We start from the raw sequence: 11,211 nt of genomic DNA on the forward strand, positions 1-11,211 counted from the left end.
GCTAAAAAAAATTATATCTTTGTATTGATTTGTAATGACCTATTTTAACCTCTCAAGGGATATTGCAATGTTTTAATGGTTAGCAGGTGTTGGAAATTGTCCTCTTGGGAACAGGAAGCTATGTAAAGCGAAAGATGCAGCATTATTACGTATTCAGTCTTATTTACAATAAACGAGACTGTAACAAGAGTCTAGAAATAAAACATGCCGCGTGTTAAGAAGTACGCGCAACAAAACATGGAGGCGTGACTGAAGTCTTGAAACTAACACAGACGAAGAAGCACTGTTTGTGAAAAAAAGTGTTCATCTTTACAGAATGATATTATTACTGATCCTCTACGTCAAATCATACTTCACTACTCATCCAGGGGCTTTAAAGCTGCAGTAGATAACTTTTGTCACATGCTTCTTGCATATTTGTTAAAACTGTTGAGATCACAGGAAGAGCTCAATTTTTCTTTTCAGATTATTTGTGTCATGTTAAACTCATGTTGTAATAAATATGTAAAAACTAATAATAAAATGTACATACTGCAGCTATTTTAAGAACCTTAGTGCGCTGGTGTCAGAAGTAGCATATTTACTTTATTTCATTGTGATGCATGTACAGAAATCCTCATTTGGTTTATTTACACGTGTGTGTAAATATTAGACTCCAGAATGTAACTCAAACCTCTGCTGTGGAGCTTAACAGCCACTAGAGGGAGCCATGAGCCTGGGAAATGTCCACAGAAAACTCTTTAGACTTAATATTTGTTTCCTAATTAAAACTGCTCAGTTTTCATGTTCACATAATATTCAAAGCCAAAGAAGGGGGAAAAAAGTGACTCAGGCAGCTGAAGCCTGCATGGCTCTTTCTTCACCTCTGTTTTTGATAACTTTTGTTGACTCGCTCTGACCACAGCTTGGCTCCGGTGACCTCGGCTTCACCTGCAGCTCATTTTCCTGCGTCAGCCGAGCTTCCTCTCCCCATTTGACTACATCTGAATGCACCACAACAGCCTCCAAACCCCCCCACAAGCAACTCTGAGGGTTTTTTTTTTTGTCGCAGGCCGAGCTGTTATAAGACGCGTCACCTTGAGAGCAAGCTGAAACTCAGACGCGAGAGGCGTCTGGCGTGAAGCCTGGCCTTCCTCCGCGTGTCCCAAGATCTGGGCCCGGGTCACGCCGATGTTCTCTCCTGTTGCCCCTGATTCCTCTGTACCCTCCCTTTCTGTCATTGTTCGGCTCCGCGCTGCCCCTCCAAATTCAATCTCTGTACCCCACAACCAGGCCCCTCTCCCCCTCTTCATTTGAATCCCACAGTGAGGCCTCTTTGTGGGAGCTGCCGCCGCATTGTGCTGCGAAGGGAAGCGGAGTAAATGGACAAGCAAATGAGTTTTCTCCGACAGCTGACTGGTGCACACAGGGGGCACAAGCATACAGTGTCGAGTCGCCCCTCATTTCTTCTTAACTCGGTTCCGGTTAGAGCAGCTAAGTCTCGATTTGTGTTTCTTCTGGCTGCCTGGTGGTCTTGCTTGGTTTTTCTTAGAACCTTTGCTGGTTTTCAGTCTTGCAGTACACAGGCTTTGTGCCTCTAAAATTAAATCCTTAAAATGTCTTAAACTCTTTTTTTTTTTTTTTTTTTAATAGTTTGCCTTCATTCACAGGTCTTAAACTTTGCAGTGCCAAAACCATTTAACATTCCTTTTTTTCCTTGCAGAACTTTTCTGTCAAGCAAAAGTTTGAGTCACACGCAAGTGTCTTCATTGCATTCTGTGACTTAAGGCAGTTGAGGCTAACTGCTAACTAGCTGCTAATATACTCCAGCTAGCTTGCTGTCTTTATGTGTCTGTCTGATGGCCACAGTTTCAGCTAGCCTTGATTGTAATGCTGCAAGTTCCCCCAAACTTCTCCAGTCCGATAAGGAATTCTGTTCAAGGTGGCAATACAAAAGGTCTTTAAAAGTCTTAAATATGGCTTGTTTCGAAAGCTTAATTTTGATCCAGTTATAAAGCATTAAAAACTGATTATATATATATATATATATAGTAATGTCTGGTTCAAATTTAATCTAAAATAAGCATGTTTGGTCAGTCCATGTGCTAAACTTTCAGAACTTCATGTTTTAATGTTGTTTGGATGGTAGTGAGTGTTTTTCACTTTATCTCTTTGTTCTATTTTTGTTCAAATAGAGTGACAAAACTTCCTCTTCATGTTCTGTCTTTTCTGCTGCTCTCAATCTGAGTCAACCTGGACCGTCTTCATACTACTGGATGTTTTCAGCATCTCCACACATTGGAACTTTCTTCCAATGTGTTGGGGGGGAAAAAAACAAAACAAAAAAAAAAACAGTATCCTTGTGGGTTAATCAGAGAAACCGCACTGTGCACTTGCAAGTTGTAAAGATAAATAATTAAACTAATTCGCTTTAGGGTGAAAAGTCCAGGGACGTGGTGTGAGTGCTGGTGTTCACCTCACGACTCAAGCTCCGTGTCGCTCTTCATCTGAATGAATTACAGCTTCTGAACTATTCCTCTAAGTGTCTGTCTCTGGAGGTGGAAACGTTTCCCAGCAGGTGGGGTTTCATTCGGCCCCACCACCTCTCTCTCTTAAGGTGGTCTGACCCCTGCTCAGAGGTCAGCTGTATTTAGGTCACATGTGGGTTTTTGTTCAGGCGCTCTGCAGTGATCTTCCACGAAAGGCTTAGAGCCTGAACCTTGTAACCGTCTTAGTTATGTTTTTTGACTCTTTTGCTGAATAACGAGCCGACTAAGAAAAAACGATGGATCGGTGTGTCTGAATGTGTTATTAGGTGCAGGTAAGGCGCTTCAGTCAGCTTCCACTCTCTGGTCTGTGGTCATTTCTGTGTGAGTGCGACCTCTCTGAGGAATGCGCGGCAGTAAAAGCTTGTAAAGTTGCTTGTTTGCTATCCATCTCCCTCGACCCTCCTTCACCTGCTTCGGCTCCTCTCTCTGTGTTTTTCCAGCCTCCTCCTCCTCCTGCCGCTGCGTACTGTGGCCTCTCTGTAAGCCGGTCCAAACGCAGCAGATGTGTGACGGCCGACGACATTCACAGCTGTCAGCTTTCTCATATCAGCTTCTGTTCGGCGCTTAACCTCGCGCACCGAGCTACAGAGCTCGCTATCGCTTACGACGACCAGCGCCGGTCGCTGGAAAGACGTCAAGAAAAACATCTTACCTACGTTTTGCATTCAAGTAGTTACCCGAATCTCAATTTGCAAATGGTTTTAAAGGGGCAATATTATGTTAAATCAACTTTTTTTTGCATCTTGTAATGCCATTCCCTCTTCACTAACATACCTGGAGTGTTGCCATGATCATGTATGTTTTAGAAGTCATTTAATCATTAAGCTGTGTAAAACACCTGGGTGGACCCAGTGCTGCATTCAAGGTGCAGCTCCTTCAGACTAGCCAGCAGCAATTGGCAAACACCTGGAACTCATTATGTGAACTACGTCTCTGTAAAACACAGATAAAAATCTCTGTTAGAGGATTAATAGAGGAGCGAAGTTGCGATGACTTCCTGAAGGCGGGTTTTCAGAAAGAGAAGGAGTTCTAAAAGAGACGGAGACCCAATTTCAAGCCATTAAATTCCAAAGTCAAATTTCTTTGAAGTCATTTTTGACATATGTAGCATTTTTATAACAACTGAAGGTAACATAGTTACTTGATTGTGCTATAAAATCATACATGTCTGGGAAATGACAATACTGCCATCATTGCTTTCTACTGTGTTCAGGTTTAGCTGTGGGTTTAATTTTGATCACATGTTCATTAGGGACGATGTGCAGTATTCGCTTCTGCCTCAGCAGTTTGATAAAAAGTTATTTATATATTTTTCTGCCTGATAAGGGCACCTTCCACAGGTTTGCTGTGTCCCCTGCATGACTCGTGACAATCTGCAACTCAGCAACTCCTTCTGGTTCTGAGGAAAGCTCTGCTTTTCTGTCAGCTGACAGAAAAGCAGGAGGTTGATGTCTTAGTAGGTCTGGATCTGTTCCCATCTCTTTCACGTCCTGGTGATGAGCTGAGTCGAGACGCTTGAAGCGCGGGGCATCGTTTTATAAGCCGGTTTCACTTTAAACTCGTCCTCTGCTTTCTCGCTGCCCTTTCTCCGTTGTTCCTTGTTCTTCGTGCGGCTTGTTTCTTTTGTTTTTCCGTTTTCATTTTAATGTTCATTTCCCGGTTCTCCATTTGTTCATGTTGATCGATCACATAAAATCCCACAGAAAAACACTGACGTGTGGTTTGGCGTAGCCTGGCCATTTCCATCTCGGGTTACTCCGTCCTATTCAAAGCTCGCTTTCGGTACAGGTTAGGTTTTCTCCCCCTTCGCTTGGATTGTTGCAAAGGGGAGTTATGGGAGGGAGGGTGGGAACAACGTGGAGTTACCTGCCAAGAGACGTGTTAAATCCACCATGTTTCATGTTTGCAATGTGCAGTCATTTGCGTTAGCAAGGTAACGTCTCTTCAGTGGAAAGGGCACCAAAACGGTTTCCAGCCCAGAGGCCCCCATCCCTGCTGATCCGGCCTTGTGTGCGGCTGTGACGTGAGGAAATGCGAAAGGTTCAAGCGGGTATGCGAGCTGCTCTGTTTGAACCTCATCTTGGCGTTAACTCGATCTAACCTCTTTGTTTCCTCCTGGCATCTTTTCCCCTCTCTGCACCTGGCCCCCGTCCAGAACCAGGGGCCAGGATCAGCGCCGCTCATCCCTGGCAGCGCTGTCCCTCGCCTGTTGCCCCCGTTGCTCCCCTCTCTGCTCACACAAACTTGCTGCTTTCTGGCCTTTTTGAGTGACCCCAGACCCCCCTCCAGCTCCCCCAAAGGCTTCAACTTTCCTCCAGGTCCCAGCCTGTAGGCTCGGGGTCCCAGATATTACCTTCTCTCCCAGCCAGCTGCTGTCGCCTTCCCAGCCATCCAGCCCAGCATGAGAAGCCCAGCAGCTGTTGATCAATGGGCAGCCGGGGCCAACGCCTGCCTGTCCCCTCCCCTGACCCCCTACCCTCACCCTCACACACAGTCACACAGATGCACACACACACACTCCCCAGGGAGGCAACAGATGGGGGTCAGCCAGAGGAAAAGGGGTGTGGTGGGGCGGAAAGGGCGGGGTTAGGTGTGTGTTGTTTCTGCGTTTGTTTGTCGAGCAGCTTTCCGACCAATCAGGGAAGGATTCTTGAGCATTTCGTATCCGTGAGCGATGGCTTGTTTTTTTTTTAAGGCTCTGCTGCTGGACATTTGCTCGCCGTGTGTCTCCATTATGGACAGGTGTTGGCGTCAGCGGTGTCCAGAATCGTTTCAGCAGCTGCTCTCTCCCCCTCTCAGTCCTCTCAGCTCATCTCAAAGCCCACTGCCCCTCCACCGCCCCCCTGACAGATGTAGCCACCTCTCGGCTTTTTATGGGCCCGGCCTGTTTTGACTTTAAATATTTGTCCAGGAGGCTCTCGGCCTTCTTGGTCAGATGGGGGGTCAGAGGGGAGAGAGAGAGAGGTATTCCCGAAGTGACGCATTCTGTGTGTATTAATACTGGACACCAGAGTGTCTTCCCTCTATGAATAGGCAAACCTGACGAGAGGCTGTCGAGATTTAAAAGGCTCGTGTGGCTGATCTGTGGACCTGGATCAGCTGGAGCAACACCAGAATTAGATGCTGAATTGAGGCCCTTTTTCTTCCTTGCAGAACAGAAAGGGCCTCAGTGTCGATGTTTAAGGCTCACCATAGATTATTAGTTTGATTTAAACCCGGGCCTCTCGGAAACCTGGACATGCTTTAATCTGATTCCTCCAGTTTTAGCTCGTTCATTTTCCTACCGGCTGAAGCTGATTTCCTCTCAGGGTCTGTTCAGGTTAACATTAGTACTTCATACGCAGCCCAAAGGAGCACAGCTCTGCTCTGATCAGACTTGATTTCTTTAATCTGATCTTTCAACAATTTTCCTTTGACTTTTTTTTCTTTTTTGTTGTTTTCATATGGAACTGACTCGTCATGGTTTCTGTCTGCTCATTGAAACAAAAGCACATTGGTCAGCTTTCCTGCCACTGGAACATCCGTATTCAGCGTCCACTAGCGTGTCCTAAAGCCTCTTCATTTCAATAATCTATAAACAAGAGATTACCACCACTGAACTGTGAGATCTTACCCCTTTCCCTGGTGGAAGTATCAACAATTTTGATATACTCTTAAAGGCAGGTTTAGCCTTCTGGATTGTGTGTGTGTGTGTGTGTCCGGGCGCACATGTTGAGCGTAGCTGCATCCAAAGTGGATTTACTATGATTTACTTTAATCCTGCAGAGTAGCGCGCTGAAAAACATTCCAAATAATTCCTCGATAGGAGGTTTTATCAACAGGCTCGTAAACGATTCCACAGAGAAGGAACCAGGATCCGTCTTGAGGCGTATTCGATCCTGTTGTGGCGCGTCGCATCCGCGAGCTGGAAAGCATTTATTTGGGATCCTACGCGACAGGATATTCAGAGGCCTTGAGTGTTCAAAAAGTCCTGCTTTCAGTTTTGCAGAATCTCGGGTGAATAAAATGTCAAAAGTCTGCAAAGGATTTGACTGGACTGGAAAGGGTCAGATCAAATTAGAACCTGATGTCAGAGTGGCCCAGTCAAAGTCCAGTCCGATAAGGAATTGAGAACCTTTAGCGAAACTTGAAATGTATATTCTCAACCTCTAGAAAGCTGACGCAATCGTACACCTCGGAGCAAGACGTCATTCTGCCACACTATTGACAGTTTCCCGTCAAACTTTAAAATCTTTCACTTCTCAACATTTTCCTCTGTTCGGCTCTTTGAAGTTAAACGTAGCATTTTGTGAGCTTTGGAGTCTGAAAGAATGACAAGCGAGGTGAGGATTCTGCTGCTGATCCCTGAAAAAAAACCCAAAAAAACCCACCTCTGCCAGCTGAGAAGAGAGATGAAGAGGGAAGACAGGAGAAGAGTGGTGGAGCGCACCTTGTTGTGCCATCTGGGCTGACTTTTCTCCCCTCCTCCTCTCCCTCCTCCTCAGCCCATTAGGAAGGAGGATTAAGGTGGTGGAAATTACAAGTTGCAGCTGACAGGAGCGCACCCAGCGATGGATTTAACCGTCCAGGGGAGGGACGCGGGAGGGGGGGCCAGACAGGGAGCTGAAGAAGAGTGCAGGTCGGGAAGAAGGAGCAACTGATGAGCTAATTAGACCAAAGGGGTTTTCTGACGGAGGGAGCAAAGTCTAACTTTCCTCATCGTCTTCCCACCTGATTTATTTTAAGAAGTGACCAGCATGATGATGCTGCTGCAGTCAGTGTCTACCCACTCCCTGCGACTCATTTACCTCCTCCACCCCCTCGCTCACCCAGCCAGCCAAGGTGGAGGGAGAGGGGTGATGGGGGGGTGCAATGTGGGGGCAGCGGCAGCTATGGATGGCGCCCATATGGCCGCAGCTGATGGGGGTGATTGTCGGTATTGTTCACTTTGTCAGCGATCGTGGGGATGCGGGAAAGAGCTAATGATAATGCAGAGTGCAGATGTGCTCTGGAGCAGCCCAGTCGTTAAGCAACAACAGCTTGAGTGTGTGTGCGCGCGCGTGCATGCGTGTGTGTGTGTGAGAGAGAGAGAGTTATAGCCACAGCTGCTTGCCAGCTTGTTTGCCTTCTTGTTGGAAAACCTTCTGAAAGACCCACTACAACTGTATAGCCACAAGCGCACCATACAGAAACGCGCTCGCACAGCTGTTTGGGTCTTTAATGTTGGTCTGCTGATGTTTTCTACTCAAAGCGGCTCCGCGCTTGAAGAGGAGACGTCGGTCTCTGAGGTGATTTTCAGTTCAGTGAGGGTGAAATGGTCCAGACTCTGGGCCGTCGTCGTCAAAAGACGCAGTCGGCCGCCATCTTCTCGTAATGAGGCTCGAGGTTTTGGTGAAAATGTCGAGGCTTTCTGTTAAATTGTTCTCATTTTCTTGTGGACGTTGAAACATGGCCGAATTTCTGTTCATCAGTTACATAAGAAAGCTCTGTGTGAAACTTTAGGAGAGCAATGAAGGGCTTTTTCTGCAACGAGGGACTTTGGCTTTTTGCAAAAAAATAAAAAATGTTATTAATATCTCTCTGTGCTCTGCTGAATTTCCTCAAAAAACAAACAAAAAAAACAAATAGGAAATTAAATTTTTTTGAAGAAACTTTAAAAAAAAAAAGCACTTTTTTTGCGGAAATTTGAGGAAAATTTACGAGTTAAAAACTGATTTAATAGTTGTTGTTTTTTTCACAATTAGTTGTTATTTGAGAAATAATGACGCAGCGCCACTGTTTATTCAAGTGAAGATGAGTCTCTTCACCAGTGCACCATGTCTGTTAAGCCAGAGAGGCCTTGCTGTCCTCTGTAGGACGTTGCTGTCCTGTCAGTCTGTTCCTCCTCCAGATGTCCCGAACTAAAGATTTCTATCAGACAACCGCTGGCTCCGCTCTTCTGCAACCAGCTTCAGCCCTCCGGAGGATCCTGCCCCATTTCCTCTGTCTTCACAAGGTGCCTTAGATGGGACTGCCAGGACTTTCTCTGTGGTAACCTCAATAAACACTCTTTCTACTTCCAGAGGAAGACGCTCGTTGTGACCCCTGCTGAATCAGAAACTAGCACAAAAAGATTTCATTTACTTTGACTAACCTCTTGCCGGTTTTAAACCCAATAAAAGATGCCGTCTCAAAAAGAAACGTGGGCTGATATTTTTGGGGGTTTCTCACAGTCTGATGGGGGTCCGGCGGTTATGGTTTAACTCTGCTGACTCGTTTTGAACAGTGGAGAAGCTCAAACTTCTTCACTTAAGAGAAGGTGTCCATTGTGAAGCACTGCTGAGAGCCTGCGATGACGTCGGGATGTTTCTCTTCCAAATAACAATGTGAACCATTTCAAATACCAAGACATTTTAAATTAAATTCAGAAGTATCTGGCAGATATAGGTCAGCTGGTCATTTTGTGATCCAGACCATTGCTTCACATGTTCTCTTCTGGGTTTGTGTTTCACATTGGAAGCCCTCTGATGGTGCACCGCTTCCTACCTCCATTTTCTCTAGAAACGATTTTCAACCCAAGTTTAAACGGCTGCTCAACGCCAACGTTATAATGCTTCAAAGGTCCACAGAAAAGCAGTCACGTATCCCACACATTGTATGGAATGGAGTTGTTTTATAATGGCAGAAGTCTTGTGATCCTTCCCATTAGCTTCTAGTGTCAACTGGTCAGGTTTTATAACAAATGAAGAGTTTATTTTCAAAGTAACATTAACTTCTCATGAATTAACAAACTCATCCCTTTAAATGAGATCAATTGAAACTTTTTAAACACTTTTTTTTTTTGTTCTAGTGGCCTTTATTGGTAGTGATCTGACAGGAAAGCAGGACTAAAGGTCCAAAAGGCCAGGACTTGAACCAGATCCAGTGAAACATCAGAGATCTGGCTTGAATCTAACATAAATCTAACATAAGCCCCTTACCGATCATAGTTACACAACGCAACATGCAACTGCAGAACCACTGTTATGAATCAATCTTCCATCTCCCATATCTTGTTCTTACTGGTTACCAGTTTACGACTACACTCACAGTGACCTGAAAGGGGCCACTGGCTTCTTACTGAAGTGACTTATTTAAAAATTTCAAATTTTTGTTGCTTCATCCGCTATGTGTGACCAAACGCCTCATAGAAATGAAGTTCTGGAGAACCTGAACAAACGTACATAGTGCGACACTAACAAAGTCGTAAGATCACATATATGATAGTTTGTGTCACAGTTGACACAAACTATTGTTTTAGTTGGTTTAGCTTGATTTTGTCTCGTCATCGACCAAAGCTGATTTCCTGCTAACGTTTGAAGAGTTTCCTCTTTGCTTCGCTGACTCACCTGCTCATGATGACTAAGCGGCACAGCTGTCCTTTATTTAGTGACTAACTCTCTCACCATATGTCTCTTGGTTTGTCCAAGATCAGATTGTCTGTTTTCTTTAGTGTTTTTTTGTTTTTCATGCTATGATCCTAGTTTGTGAAAATTCATGTGTTTGTATACGTTTCTTGCACGTAGACACGTCAACTGTTACGTCATCCATGCATAATCTCATATTCGTCGACATAAAATGTCTCCAAATGAGTTTTAAAGATGGGTCGTTTAAAGTCTTTGCTGCCGGGACGTTTTCGAGTCGGTCTGCTGTTGCCGCCTCTCCTTTGCGTGAACCAGTTTCTGCTGTCCGGTGAACTGGAGACCTGCGGTGTCAGTTGCTTGTTTGTCTATGTGTGTCATCTCTGCGATACGTTGACGACCTGTTCAGGTTTAACTTCTACCTGTGAGACCTGGAAAAGCTCCAGCAGCAGGTAACCCTGGAAAACTGAAGTAACATGATCACCTGGCCTCCAGCAGGCTTTCTTTTATGGCTCAGCTGAATCTCTATGGTCTTAGAGGATCCGGAAGGATTTGACTTTCTGATCTTCTCAGGCCAGTATTTGGAAAAAAGGGCTGATTAAAATAAAAGCCAAAATAAATGTAAATAATAGAAAAACTCTGAAAGTTGATTGTGATGCTAACCACTGCTTCAAAGGACTGAAACACTGAAAGTGCGTGTGCTCAAAGACCGTTCGCTACTATGAAGTTTAATGTGATCAAGCTCTTAGAAGGGTGAATGCAAACATGCTTTTTTCTTGCAGCTGTGAAGACGTTTAATACATCTGGCAGCCATATCGAGTGTAGAACTCAGCGACTTTTCCAATTCTCTATCCTGACTTTCAGCATGGAGTCCGTTTGATTTTGCCGTTTTGGAAAAATCGACACAGAGCAAACTGAAAATGGCACCAGCATAATCTCACTTGAGGTTTTTTACGGGGCAACGTTTAATTGTGGGGACGAGGCAGCAGATTACGTTTCGACATTTGACTTCAGGGAGCGATAGTATCCGATGGAGATGACACCCTCTGGCATGTTTAGAGAACGACGGACAACTTATTGTGGAGCAGAGGGATTTATGGCTGACTGTAGGTCTGGTTGATTGAATCGATGGAGTGGAGACGGATGTTATAGACTGGAGAACCTCCCACTGATGACAGGACGACAAGTACATATATATACAGCATAGAATGTACATCAACAAGTAAGAGACTGCTGTATTTTTGTTTTTGGCTATCTTTTATGGTTGGCAATATAACTGAATGTTCCAGCATTCAGTTAGTCCAGTCATGAAATTTCCCTGCTGC

Source organism: Poeciliopsis prolifica, unplaced genomic scaffold (genome assembly GCF_027474105.1).
Source record: "Poeciliopsis prolifica strain line A6 unplaced genomic scaffold, Auburn_PproV2 SCAFFOLD005, whole genome shotgun sequence".
NCBI lineage: Eukaryota > Metazoa > Chordata > Actinopteri > Cyprinodontiformes > Poeciliidae > Poeciliopsis > Poeciliopsis prolifica.